Source organism: Mus pahari, chromosome 1, assembly GCF_900095145.1.
Source record: "Mus pahari chromosome 1, PAHARI_EIJ_v1.1, whole genome shotgun sequence".
NCBI lineage: Eukaryota > Metazoa > Chordata > Mammalia > Rodentia > Muridae > Mus > Mus pahari.
This window is the reverse complement of record NC_034590.1, coordinates 132,416,309-132,429,715: the sequence shown is the minus strand read 5'-3', so window position 1 is coordinate 132,429,715 and position 13,407 is coordinate 132,416,309. Positions and strand designations below refer to the sequence as shown.

Here is a 13,407-nt window from a genome sequence, read left to right as displayed (position 1 = left end):
AAATAACACATCCAGAGATGTTTTAGGAAGCTGCACAGGGCTATACAGATTCACACAAACCTCCATGTGGGCAAGGAGATTGGAACAGATATTTTCAAGGTGTTCTTAACTTAGACATTATCAGAACAGAATTTAAGATATGGATTGCAGCTGCTGCTGGCCGGCTGCACAGGAAGGAGGAGAATTTCACCCTTAACTTCCTGAGATCCCTTTCTAGGCATTTGGGTTTTACCACAGTGTTGTCTGGAACACCAGGAACATTGACAAGGAAACTTGACTTTGTTTATCAAATGTCAAGAAAGGAAGAGTCTTTCTACCTAGTGTGGACTGAAGCTATGGCCACACCCCTATCCAATGGTTCAGAGAATGTGCTTTCCTATTAGAAAACACATTTCCTTCAGAGGGTAGAGGTCACTGAAAGCTATGGATCTCAGACCTCCCTCCTCCCTAATACTTACAGGATTGCTTTTATAGCTACATAAACCTTGGTCCCTCCAGGTTGACAATGCTGAAGGGCAGGAACAGCTTGAGTTTCATCAAGATTTCAGATCCTTCTGTTCCCCCTTGACTTCCGGAGGGTTCTCAACCTTTCTCATTGGGCCAATTGCATATTTATCACTCTTACATTGCATTTTTAATTTTAAAATATCTGGTCTGAGTTGAATTTTCATGCAATCTAGCCTGCTATAATGAACAAAATGAAAAAAAAATTAATTAAAAAAGGAAAAGCACGATCATCTAAAACCACTCAACGCGTGCATGAAATTGCAATGCTTTGATGATTTTTTTTTTCATTTTCAGTCTTACATGTTTTAAGAAGCATTTTCTTATGAATAGCATTAATTCCTTGGAATCCATTATGAATTTTTAAAAGACTCATGTTTGGAAATGTCTTTCCTGATTACAACCCGTTCCCTCTCCCTTTTCCCTTTCATAGGCTCTCTTGATTAACTTTATGTTAAAAGTTATTCGTTAATGCTATTTGCTTCCATATAAGTTCTATGTTACTATGTAGACTTTCAAATGACGCTAAATCAAGATAAAAATCCACTAGTGCTCAGACACCTCTGAATGTGTCTGAAGAAAATTAGTGTTACTCATCAGGAGCACGTTTGCAAGAAGGTTTAAGACCTTGGCCAATAAGCTCTGTGAGCGCACATGGAAACGCCAAGTAAAGCTGTGTCTGGTGAAGCACTAGATCTCAGATGGGAAGGTTCTGTCTGATCACTGACATTCACTACTGACCTGTGCTTCTGACCCAGGCTCCTCCCCTTACACATTGTCTTCCATCACGCTGGTTGCAACAGAGTACGGTGAAATGGATTAGAGAAAAAGTCATTAACTAACTTTCAGTTTTTCACATAGCACAGAGCAATTCAAGGAGTACTTAAGTTATCTTTGTTACCAACATGAAAAGGGGAAGAGACAGACACATCACCTCAAGAGGCTTAGGAATATGAGCACACTCAGGAGTGCAGTGTCATAGCTGTATCTGAAGTGCAAGGTCATTGTATGCCATGCTTATCGGCAGAGATAGAGTGTGGCAATGATACCTGATAAGGCTTTCAGGTCAATAAACTAGCAGGAAGGCAGCAGACAGACACTGGCAGTTTAGCGTCTTTGAAGGGAGACAGTGTTCTTAGCTCTAGTATACTTAATGGTGTTGGATAAGGCAGCAGAGAGACAGTTTCAGATGAGCTCATGGGCAGCAAAGGCACTTGTCAGAACAGTCACATTAAAGGAGTAGGTCAAGAAAGGGGAAGAGGAGACTAAGAGAAACTACATTGAGATGAGATTTACTTTGAGGTATAAGAAATGTTTTCCAGCTAGGTAAGGGTAGTGGTTAGCCAGTTTGTGAATATAAAAAATGTGTATGAAGGGCTGGTGAGATGGCTCAGTGGGTAAGAGCACCCGACTGCTCTTCCAAAGGTCCGGAGTTCAAATCCCAGCAACCACATGGTGGCTCATAACCATCCGTAACAAGATCTGACACCCTCTTCTGGAGTGTCTGAAGACAGCTACAGTGTACTTACATATAATAAATAAATAAATCTTTTAAAAAATGTGTATGAACAGATTGCACCAAAATATTTAAGTTCTATACCTAAAAATTTTTCAATTTAGAATGTGCAGAGTTCATTGCAATAAGCCATTTCTAAAATACAATGGGAGACACAGAGAAACTCATGTGTGACAATGCCTGAGATGTCAGATCTCATACTAACAATGGCTGGTTCTTTAACAAGGTAGCAGACTCTACCACATCAGGGATAGTTAAGGGCTGAGGAACATGCTTCTACTTTACAAGTGAGTAATATGTTTTGATACTTTCAAGCTGAGCCAACAACAGATGCCCCGTGGAGATCTGAGTTTGACACTATTTGTGATGTTTTTCTACAGTGACCTATTTCATCTGCGGTTCTTAGATGCTGTGACAGCACAAACAGCCACTGGCATGTGCTGGACAGCACATCAAGGAAGGTCCACATGGGCCAGCTTTTGTGTATTTTTCTTGTTGTTTCTGAACATTTCTGAAGCGACAGTTTCCTTCAAGTTTTCTTTTTATCAAAGATCAAACCCAAAGAGGGTGTGAATCCAAAATGGCTGTAAGCTATCCTGATTACTTATGAAAAAGGTTTGCACAGTATCCTCACTGTCAAAATTCGTTTTTCTCTTTAGTGAGGTAACAATAGCTCACAGCACAGAAACAGAAATTCAGCACATGGACTTTAAGTAAGCATTTTTTGAAACAAATGGTGCGTGAACCCAGAGAACATTTCCTCTCGGGTGATCATACTGTATTTCTTCCTGGGCCCAGATTTCAAAGGCTGTCTCTCAACCAAGTGCAGTGTGTTTTACTAGGAAAGAAAAGCCCCAAAATGCAGCAGTGCATCCATGCATGTTTCTTCTTCATGTTGCCATGAAGACCAGATCCTTAGATGCAGGGGTCATAAATTTTAAAAACACATAGTCAAATAAAATGATCTGGTAAAAGTATAACCTCTCAAAAGAAATAGGTTTCTACCTTTCAAAGTCTTCAAAGGACTCCAGCAAGTACATTTAGCAATAGCATTTTTGGTTGTTTTGTTTTCTTTCCCAAATATGAAGTAATCTCTGTAATTCGATCCCTCCAAACTAACAATTTCTAAGGAAGAGTTGATGCCTAAAATAGTCATATTGGGTCTTCAAAACCGTGCACATAGATCTCCCTCTGCTACATAGAATAATGATTTCTCCAATGCAGGGCAATTGAAATTGACTTCCTCAAACTATCTTCTTTTAAAAACCATTTGAGTCTGTTAAAAACAAAACAAAACAAAACAAAACAAAACAAAACAAAACAAAACAAAACAAAACAAAACTGAATCTCATAGAATCACTCTTGTACATGTTAGATTTTGGGGTTTTCTTTAATAAAGCAAAAAATATTAAAATTCATTTATCTATACTACTTATTTATTTAACATTTGGTCAGCACATAGAAAGAGGGTCTTTGAGGGCTCCTTCCAAAAGCCCAACACAAAATTCAAAGACCAGAGTAAATAAAATTATTGTTGCTTAATATTGAAGTGAGTTCAGAAAATATTAGTACCTTCTGATGCCTTTTAGCTTCTGGCATAGGAAATTCTTTTCCTTAGTAAATCTGTGCTATATTCTGCATCCACACAAATGAAATGTCCAACAGCTAAGATTCTAGTGCTGGTCATCTATCATTGTTCTCAAATGTGAGGATATTTCTACTTGTTCAAATCAGACATCTAAAGAATCGTGCTGAATGACAGAAATGAAGCTGTAAAGGTGTCAAGAGGGAATTGTGGTTATTATGACCATGATTCTTCTCTCACACTGAAAAATCATCTAACTAGGAACCACTTCTATGGGTATTTTCTAATAGTACCCTGATCTATAATGATCTATCTTACCCAATCCCTGGCCAAATGAGGTCCAGAGAGAAGAATATGGTTCTCGATATACATTTTACATTTACTAAATGGTTAATAGTAATACTGAAAGAAAGAACCCAGCATCAAGTATCTTGCACTAACTGATTCTATTTTAACTTGACACACACTAGGGACATATGGGAAGAAGGAATTCTAATTGAGAAAATGCAACTACAAGATTGGCTTGTAGGCAAGTCTGTAGAGCATTATGTTGATTGTTGATTGATGTGGGAGGGCTCAATAAAAATGTGGGTGGCACCATTGCATCACAGATGGTCCTGGATGGTGTAAGAAAGCAAACTGGCAAAGAAATGGCCCACACCGAAGAGACCCAGAATCTCCAGTAGAATGTCTAGCACAAGGTTTTTTTTTTTTTTTAAATTTCCCCAGCATAGTATTTTTATTAATTATTTGGTGATTTCACACAAAGCACCCTAATCATAGACTTCCATTTTTCATGTTAGGGAAAAACCTATGATGGAAGAGAGTTACCTTTTTGGTTAATTTTAAGGTTACTTCCCAGAAAATTTGCCTTGTGAAGTAGAGACTACAGATACATCATTTTGGTAACATTATTATTTTGTTAGATGTTCAAATTTCTAGGTAGTCTTTGTTGTTATTGTTGCTGTTGCCTTAGGTTAGTATTTCTGTGGTAATATGCCTTTCTCCTAATTTATTTGGAACTTCTCATATTCCAAATAAATAAGCACACAGAAGGCTCAGTGACTACAAAATATTACTTTCCTTCCTCTAATTCTGGGTGAAAGGGAAGGCTCTCTACATAATTCCTACAATTCAGTTTTAAAAGTAGAAAGCCCTGAAGAATTTTTGATGACTTTTTTTTCCAATCACACATCTTTAACGTGTCAGTGTTTCATGTCTACATTTAGACTCATCGTCTTTATATCTCTGTAAGGCTGGCTAAGGTGATATCCTTTTGCTAGGCAGGCAACTGTAATCCCACATGACAGAGAGCCTGTCCATCAGAACCCATTACTACCATCTTCCCTGGCAGCAGCAGCAGCGAGATCACTCATGGCTCTCAGCACGCTTGCCTTGGAGTTCAGCTGGACACTGACTTAAAAACCCAAATACAGCATTTCCCTCTTCCCAGCTAAAAAGGGAATCCTCTCTGCACCTTCAAAGTTCTTTCACTCCAGGACTTTCACTTCATTCCTTGTAAGAATAGCAATAATTATTTATTAAGTGGTATGTTATCCAGTTTCATAGGTAGTATCTAAGTTTACTTGGAAGGACCAGTGCTGGTTGATGATTACACTCTGAATGTCACTGGACCACAGCTCCGTTTTGTGTTCAGTCGCTTCCTTCTCATCCTTCCCCAAACTCATTCATTTAGTCACAACAGATGTGGCCTTAATTTGAAATGGCTCAATTACTCATGAGGTTGATAATTTTTCTTCTTGTTGATTGGTCATTTATGTTTTCTCATCTGTGCACTGTATGTTCATGATCTTGCTTGCTGCTTATTTCTTTAGATAGTTTGCACACTAACCATCTTCTAGTTTATGTTCTTACTTCACAAACAGTAGCTTGAATTTATGTCCGTCTTTAGGTGTCTTCCAAAGAAGAGAACTTCCTTATATTTGTGAATTCAACTAACTGTATAAGTTTTATCTTATGGTGAAGGTGAAGTATATAATTTGACTGATTGCTTCACCCGACACCAGTATAACCATACATCTAGATTCTCTTTTAAAAACTTGCCAGGCTTATCACTCACAGTTAAGATTGATTTAGCTGAAATTGATTTTCGTCCAGACAGCGTTTCTCTTAGAGATCTCCTTCGGTCCATCATTCTTACTCAGAGACTCAATGCAAGTATTACCTTGTCTCCTTATTTGATTTAACTTAGTCCCTGTCTGAATGTATAGATTTAAATTTGGGAGCCAGACTGACCCTAGTCTTTCTCAGAGGCCTTGATAAAAGGACAAGGGAGACTTCAGTCTGTGTCCTTGTCCAGGAATAGACATAGTAAGGTCAGTCCGAGGCTGCAGCCAGGGATTCATAGGAGTCAAGGTTATGGCTTCTAGGGTCCCCTTGGATTTAAGAAGCTCAGGCATCTGTGTCTGAGGTATCTTGTATTCTCTTTGCCAACATTGTCTAATTTAAGTCTCTAATGACTTGGGCCATTTACTACCTTGATAATAGTATATACAATGCAGTTCTTAATAAACTTTCTTGGTATCAGCTTATGAAAGAAGTCATTGTTCCAGCTATTGATTTTGTCTCTTTTTATTCTCATTTCTTTATTTCTTAACCTTTGTCCACATACTCAACATCTCACTGTTCAGGAACCTTATACTTTTGAGTTCAGTTTGCATAATTTTTTTATATTTGTGTGTGTATGTATGTGTGTGTTTGTGTGTGCACATGCATGCTAAAAATTGAACTCAGTGTCTTTTGCATATTAGACTACCTTATCCATTTTGAGCCTTCCCCTGTTTCTCACATGTCATTACAGGAGAAAAATCTGCCTGAACATTTGACTTGAAATGTATTTTTCCAGTTGAAGTCTCTGGCTCAGAGGCGTACCATGTCCCCAAAGCTGCTGCCACTTGTACCTCTGTGAAGTGCAGATTGAATTACTGTCATTCTCTGTGTTATTGGTAGAGATCATCATCAAAGAGGAGGAATTAGATTTCATCTCATTCACAGGAGTGGTGGGCACGGCAGCTAAGTGTAGAGAATCCCCCTAAATTTTCTCTGTTGCTAAACTTGGCTAGCCTCAGAAGACAATGTTTTACACTAGATAAAGGTACACCAAACTTCAACCTGATGCTTTCGACATGGTCACTGCTCTTTCACACTGGCTATCCATCACCATACCAGAAACTAAACAGTTGCATTTACTCACACATCTGATGAGGCCCTAAGTCTTCATTACTAGGGACACCACTGCCATTTGGTTCCATTGTCACTCCCAGAGACTCCTCCAAGGCCCTTAAGCATGTGCTCCTTGAATTTTCATCCCTTATCTTTTACATTTTATTTTTATGCTCTATCAGAACATCTTTAGCAGCAAACACAAACCTCCCTAAAAAACATCTTAAGAAAACACCATAAAATGGAGAGAAATTATGGAATCAAGCATTTATATGAAAAGAAATGTCCTTTACTGTAGCTTGACTCAGAAGTTCAGATTACACCATTGAAATTCTGTCTTTTCCCATTGTCAGCTGCGCTATTCTTTTGTATTGGCCTGGAATCTTGCTTGTCATCTCAATAATGCTGATTTATAATGTGATAATATACCTGTTTCTTATCATATATTGGAACTAATCAAGGCCAGCCATCACTTCTTAGTCATCTTTATTTTCTTTCCTCCAGACTATACTGCCCCTGGCTGAAGCCCAAACAAATGCAGTTATTGACTAAATGCATACTGTGATATCAAGTCCCAGATTTTTGTATTAAAAGATTTTTGGAATTACATTCTCATTCTCTGATGGAGTGTAGTTTCTTCATGAATAATTCATCCTGAGGAAATTCATCTAGTAATATAGCTGAGCAGAATGGTAGAAACATACTGGCACAAGTGTTTTATATGTGATGCAAGGACATTTCACGGTTTGGAACCATTTTCAATAGTGGAGGGGAAAGATTGAATAAGAATCCAAGAGATTAGAGACCCAAGAAATGAGTCATGTTTAACAGTCTTGCCTTCTGGCACTTGGATATCCTGAATCCCATCCAAGACTGTGTTTCTATATACATAAATGTGAAGACTTCGAGTCTCCTCACTTACTTGTATTTTAGATAAACTGGGATAGAAGTTCTTGAAATAATACATCTGTGATATAACAAGTTCTTGAAATAATACATTTCTTATGCCATTCTCATATGCATTGTGATATTTCCTTATCGTGAATATCTACAAATGGTTCTTAATGAATGGAGGCATCTGTCGTTATAAAACTTGGGCTATTATGATCAAATACACTCACAGCCACTTCACCAGGAGGCTTCTAAGAACAAGACATGATTCGTCCTCCTCAATTCCTTACTAAGGTGTGATAGGCACTGGGACACCCAGTGGAAAGTGGTCCCTATTGAAAAAACCAGGTTCTGTGTTATCCTCTGAAAAAACAATTAGAGCATGGATAGAAATTGTAATAAACACAGTTTATTAAGTTTATTTTATACACTCTTGAGCATCAGAATGGGACAGTGAGCTGTAGAAAAATTATGCATTCAAGAGAAGTAAGCCAGAGGCCTCGTTATGCAGCCTCTCCCTGTTGTATAGTGTGTGATTTTTACAGTCATACTTTGCTCTCTGCATGAAGCCTGGGTAGAGGCCTTTCAGTGAGCTCCTGCTACTGACTTCCTTTACATGTCAATTGTGATAGAGTACTCTCAGTTTCTATTCTTCTGCCACAAAAGCAATCATTATTTCCATGAAGACCAGGACATTGGAGGCATAGAACTCTGAGGTCAGATTCATATGAAAGACAATGCAGCTACATTTCATTCTTCTGTGTATAAAGGGTTTTGATGTGCATTAGTTAAGCTTGAGTTAAAGTTGATGTAAACAGCAACGCCTACCACAAAAATGCTCTTGTGGGCACTGCCACAGAAACCAAATACAAACAAGACTTCAGGTGTATACACAGGGAGTATCCCATGTTATATAAGCCCAAACATAAGGGCCTTTCAGTTTTAAAGAGGTGGAAGGTTAAGAGAATATCTTGAGAAATTATAAAGCCATAGATTTCAGTTTCCTGGTTACTTAACAATAGATAAGACACCCAGTTTATATTCGATATCAGAAACTAAATTGCTGACTCACTGGGCAAGAAACAATGCTGACTCACTGGGCAAGAAATAATGCTAACTCCCTTTGAAAGAAATAAAAACCAAATTCTAAATGGAGAGCAAATCCACATATTGTCAGGAAAAGAAAAGATGAATTAATTGACAGATGTATGAAACCATCTACAAATTTGTCATGCTTTTAAAAACATTATATATATATATATATATATATATATATATATATATATATATATATAATGTGGATCTGTCTCTCAGTGTGTATGTGTCGGTATGTATTGGTGCCTGTGAAGTGTTCCCAAAAAGGGATTTGGGCTCTTCGGAGCAAACGTTACAGGGATGTGTGACTTACCTTACGTAGATGCTGAGAACTGAACTCTGTAAAACAAAGAAGAGGGTGTGAAAACTGAGCCAGTTCTCCAGCCTGTGGCTTTTATTTAACATGCTATATTAGCCACCCAGATGGTAGAAACATTCAGAGCTCCTTACAACCCTTTGAGAAATAGTACAGCTTAGAGGCATTTTATTCAAATATGTGGGCTCATTCTTCCTAAAGGCTTTGTTTTTATAAAGATTTAAAGTTGAAAAGGACCTTTGAGATAATTCTTTTTGTTTCTTTTTTCGCATTAAAGTAGTAATAGAAAAATATTCAATAGAATCACAAACTACCAGGGAAGACACCAAACAGTAATGGTTTATATGTATGTAATGATAAAGATAAAACTGTAGACTTTAGTTTTATGGTTAACAGTAGATAAGACAATCAGTTTATATTCTTTATCTGAACCCAAAGTATTGACTCACTGTGCAAGTAATAATAGTATTTGCTATTGGCAGCTGAGCCATTTCTGATTCTTATTGGTCACTCAGATGGCTGAAACATTCAATGTTCCATACCATTGTATCAGAAATGACAGTTCAGATGTGTTAACATATATATGAATACACACATACATATATCCTCAAATGTGTGGATTTATGCTTCCTAACGGCTTTGTTTTATAAAACGTTAAGGTTGAGAAGTGTCTTTGAGATCAGCATTGGCACCAGCCTTATTGGCTGCTAACTTAAATACGTAAGTCAATAAAAATGGCTTCTTGTTATGCCTAGTTTGCCTAAAATGGTGATGGTATCAAGGTTTGGATACAATTTTCAGAAAGTTTTCATTTGTTATTTAGTAATGTAAATTTTCTATGAAGATTTATAATTCTCAGAAAACGTGAACAGTTAATCATCAGTCTGGCAGTGCTGGTGCGAGAGAGCTGAAATGGTCTGCGCATATCCAATAGACACCGTGCATTTTGGCAGGGGTTCACTTGTAGTTGCACGTGACTGGTTTTCTCTTCTTTTTACTCTCCACTTACTAGAAAGACATTTATCTCCTTACCATCAGCTTCATATCCTGAGTCAATCTGAAAGAAGATTCTAATCTATTTTGTTTAGCTTTTTAAATGACTAGATTTTTTTTTTTTTTTTTTTGATACAGGTTCAAGTGTTGGTTCTTTGATCTTCTACCGGAGCCTGGTACACACAGAGTGTGTCATTGTGAGGGCTAGGTTTGGAGAGAAAGTGAGCTTTGAAAAACCTACTCTTGTACTGTACTGTTCAGATCATTATCTTCCTTTCCTTAGTATTTTGTAAGCCCCTTTCAGCTGGTGCCAGTATTACTGGCTGCTAGCTTAGTATATAAAGGGGTATGTGTTTATTAATAATGGGGAGTGCCATTTGCTTTTAGCTTGTCATAGTGAATGACTTTAAAAAAAATAATTAGCCTAAAATGTTTTTGGAAAGACATATAAAGGAGCAAAATAAAGGGGGAAGTGAATGCCAATTCTTTACAAATTCAGAACCTTGAAAAATGCATCACTAGAATCAGAGTCTTCGCAAAGAAATCCACTTTGATTTGAAGAACTGTAGATTTGTCTCTCCAAGTGGAAGACCACTTTTCCCTCTCTGGCACTAATTCTTCCCATTTGTACAGGTTAGATTCGACAGAGAATTTTACATAGGAAGAATAAAACTGAAATGATTAGACAAAACACCTGATGTATTTCTCCCAGGAAAAAATTCATCCTGTTTAGGAATAATAGTCTATTTCCCAAAAGTTCCAATGTTTAGGACAACCTGAACACTGTGAAAGGCTTTTCAGGCAGGATCAAGCATCAGGCCACTGATTGAGAGTATGAAATAATTGGATAATGGACCACATATACTTAAACAGGCAATTTAGCTTTTGATCTTGAAGTTATTAAACTCTAGGCTCCCAGCATGGCTAATTTCACAGACTTCTGTACTTTCTTGTCCAATAGTCCAAACCTTTGCTGAAGTGGAGACAACACCCTTTAGAAACTCTGACAGTCCAGTTGCCTTCTGATCATGCCGGGCAAGAATAGGAGGAGGAGACCCTGCTCTGCTCTTCAGTGAAGATCCAGGCTCCTGAGCTGGTGGCTGAGCAGAGCATGTCCTCCTACAAACCTGTCATGCTATAGGCGAATAATTTTAAATTGTCGAAGAATCTCTCTATTACTTCTCTAAAACTTGCTGACAAAATTATGTTGCTTACAGGTTAAAGCCTCACATTTTTTTCAGATTTACCATTTCAAAAATATTCCACAAAATATAATACACTTGATTCTTTATTTTTAATTTTAAAACCAAATAAACAATTCAAGTAACTACCAGAGAAAAATTTTCTATCAAAGGATCAAATTAGTCTTATAGGTTAAGATCATCATTTTGAAAACTAACATACAGTATCATATAATATACAGGTGAGCACTGCATGTACTATAGGTTAATATTATTTTATGAACTTTTCTTCAAATATATTTTGTGGTAAAATTATATGTGGTTATATGTCATTATAAATATGTGCTGTATTAAATTTGTCATACAATTATAACACCTCATACATTAGCTCAGTAAGTATTTGTTAGAAATAAAGTTGCTGGAAGTAGTAACCTTTGAAAATTGTCATGATGTTTGACATGACATGTTTTAATTTAAAAGAGAAATTATAGAATCCATTGAATGGAATGAACTTCTAGGAAGGAATTTCAGGGCTCTTCTATCAGGAACGTGTTTTGGGATGTTTTCAAGTCTTCAGTCATGGCAACAGGTGAGTAGCAATCGGTCGGGTCTACAAATCTCACAGTTAAAATATTTGATATAGAGGATTATACTTCAATGTTGTGATCATGGAGGATCAGGCCCAGCTTCAGAATTATAAGCTTCTTCTGTATTTTCTCTACCATGGTGATGCTGTAGACCATCAACATTCGCAGATGAATTTCCTAGGCTTCTGTGTAATCTTAGGTACTGTACTATTGCTAATGAACTCAGGCTGGCTTTTGTTTGTTTGTCTTTGTTTTAAGTTCTTTGAGAGAAATAGTCACGTCTGATTTAGAATAGTCATCCTTGACATAGTTTTCTTCTGCAGACTAAAAGAGTCTGCACAGAAAACCTTTGTTAATATTTCACTGGAATTACAAACTAATCAGATAATAGTGCACAAACAATTATGCAAGAATAGCCAATGATTAAGAATTACTCTTAGAGCTTTTCTAAAAGTAAGGGTGAGTTGAGTTTACTGATCCGGGAATACAACTGTACTTCCGATAAATGGTTACGCACACTGTTGAAAGTTCACCTTATTACTGAAACTGATAAACACGGGAGCTATTTCCAGCCAAAGCACCTTCTATAGAGTGTGATATTTTATGTGTACTGCTTGTGTATGTTGAAACATCACTGAAATTAGTAAGTAGTTCGAATCTTTGTATCAAGTGAATGGTATCCTGATTCAAGTCAGAAGCTAGCGTTCTTGTATGAACTGTCCCACAGTAGAAAATATGGGGCTGGCTAAGTGAGGGTTGGGGCTACTCTATCGCTTTGTGCTTTCAGTTATACTCAGTCCTTCATGGTAAGGCTCCTGGTTTTTTTTAATCTGTTCAATATTTGTTTCCACGCTTAGTAGGTACTCATTTACAGTAACATATAGTAATTAGACTTCAATTATATTTTCAGAAACCCCAAATTAAACACTGACATACACTTTCTCATCTGAAAAACAATTTGTCTTAAATGATTGTCAGTTCCAAACGGTTTAGCATCACAAGGAAACAAACCTTCGGTCCTGGCTTGGTGGGATTTCCTAGATTGGGGTAATTGATGTAGGATGAGCCACTTTGAATGTTGATCACAGCATTCCATGGACTGGGGTCCTGAAGCTGAATGGAGAGGAGAAAGAGAGTGAGCAGCAGCTTTCACCACTCTGTATCCTGACTGTGGATATAGTGTGACCAGCTGCGTCAAACTTTTCCTGACATCATGTTTCCTCCATGATGAATTGTACCCTTGAACTACAAGCCAAAATATGTTTTCCTAAGGTATTTTTTGCCATTCCCCCCCACAGCAATAAGTACATCTAAATGCTTCAAATTCCATCAGTTCCCATATTTAATATGCTGCAGACAGATGGCCTAATCTGTATCCCCACCCATGTATACTGTTTACCACCTTCTTGCTTGTATTGCTAAAAATAATCAGAGTTAAGCATGTTTCAGCTTTTCATGAACAAAAGAATTAGGTAGCAGGTGGTTTTCACTTGCTGGTACTGTGGGCAGCGAATCTGGGCTTGAACCCTTCTGTGATCGGGCATCATGACAATGTG

General features: G+C 37.4%; 2 long non-coding RNA genes across 2 annotated transcripts in view; both read right to left on the bottom strand.

Annotated features, from left to right (window-relative positions):
• Positions 1 to 2,566: 2,566 nt before the first annotated feature.
• Positions 2,567 to 7,956, bottom strand: LOC110336403. The gene is made up of 3 exons (XR_002381220.1): positions 7,910 to 7,956; positions 3,593 to 3,790; positions 2,567 to 3,296 (listed from the first exon to the last, which is right to left on the bottom strand). It is a non-coding gene; the product is annotated as an uncharacterized LOC110336403 (long non-coding RNA).
• A 1,130-nt stretch (positions 7,957 to 9,086) lies between these two features.
• Positions 9,087 to 13,407, bottom strand: part of LOC115065217 — a 57,766-nt gene continuing 53,445 nt past the window's right edge. The window contains exons 3-4 of the long non-coding RNA XR_003845000.1: positions 12,863 to 12,964; positions 9,087 to 9,113 (exon numbers count right to left, since the gene is read on the bottom strand). This is a non-coding gene — a long non-coding RNA (uncharacterized LOC115065217). The remainder of the gene's footprint in view (positions 9,114 to 12,862; positions 12,965 to 13,407) is intronic.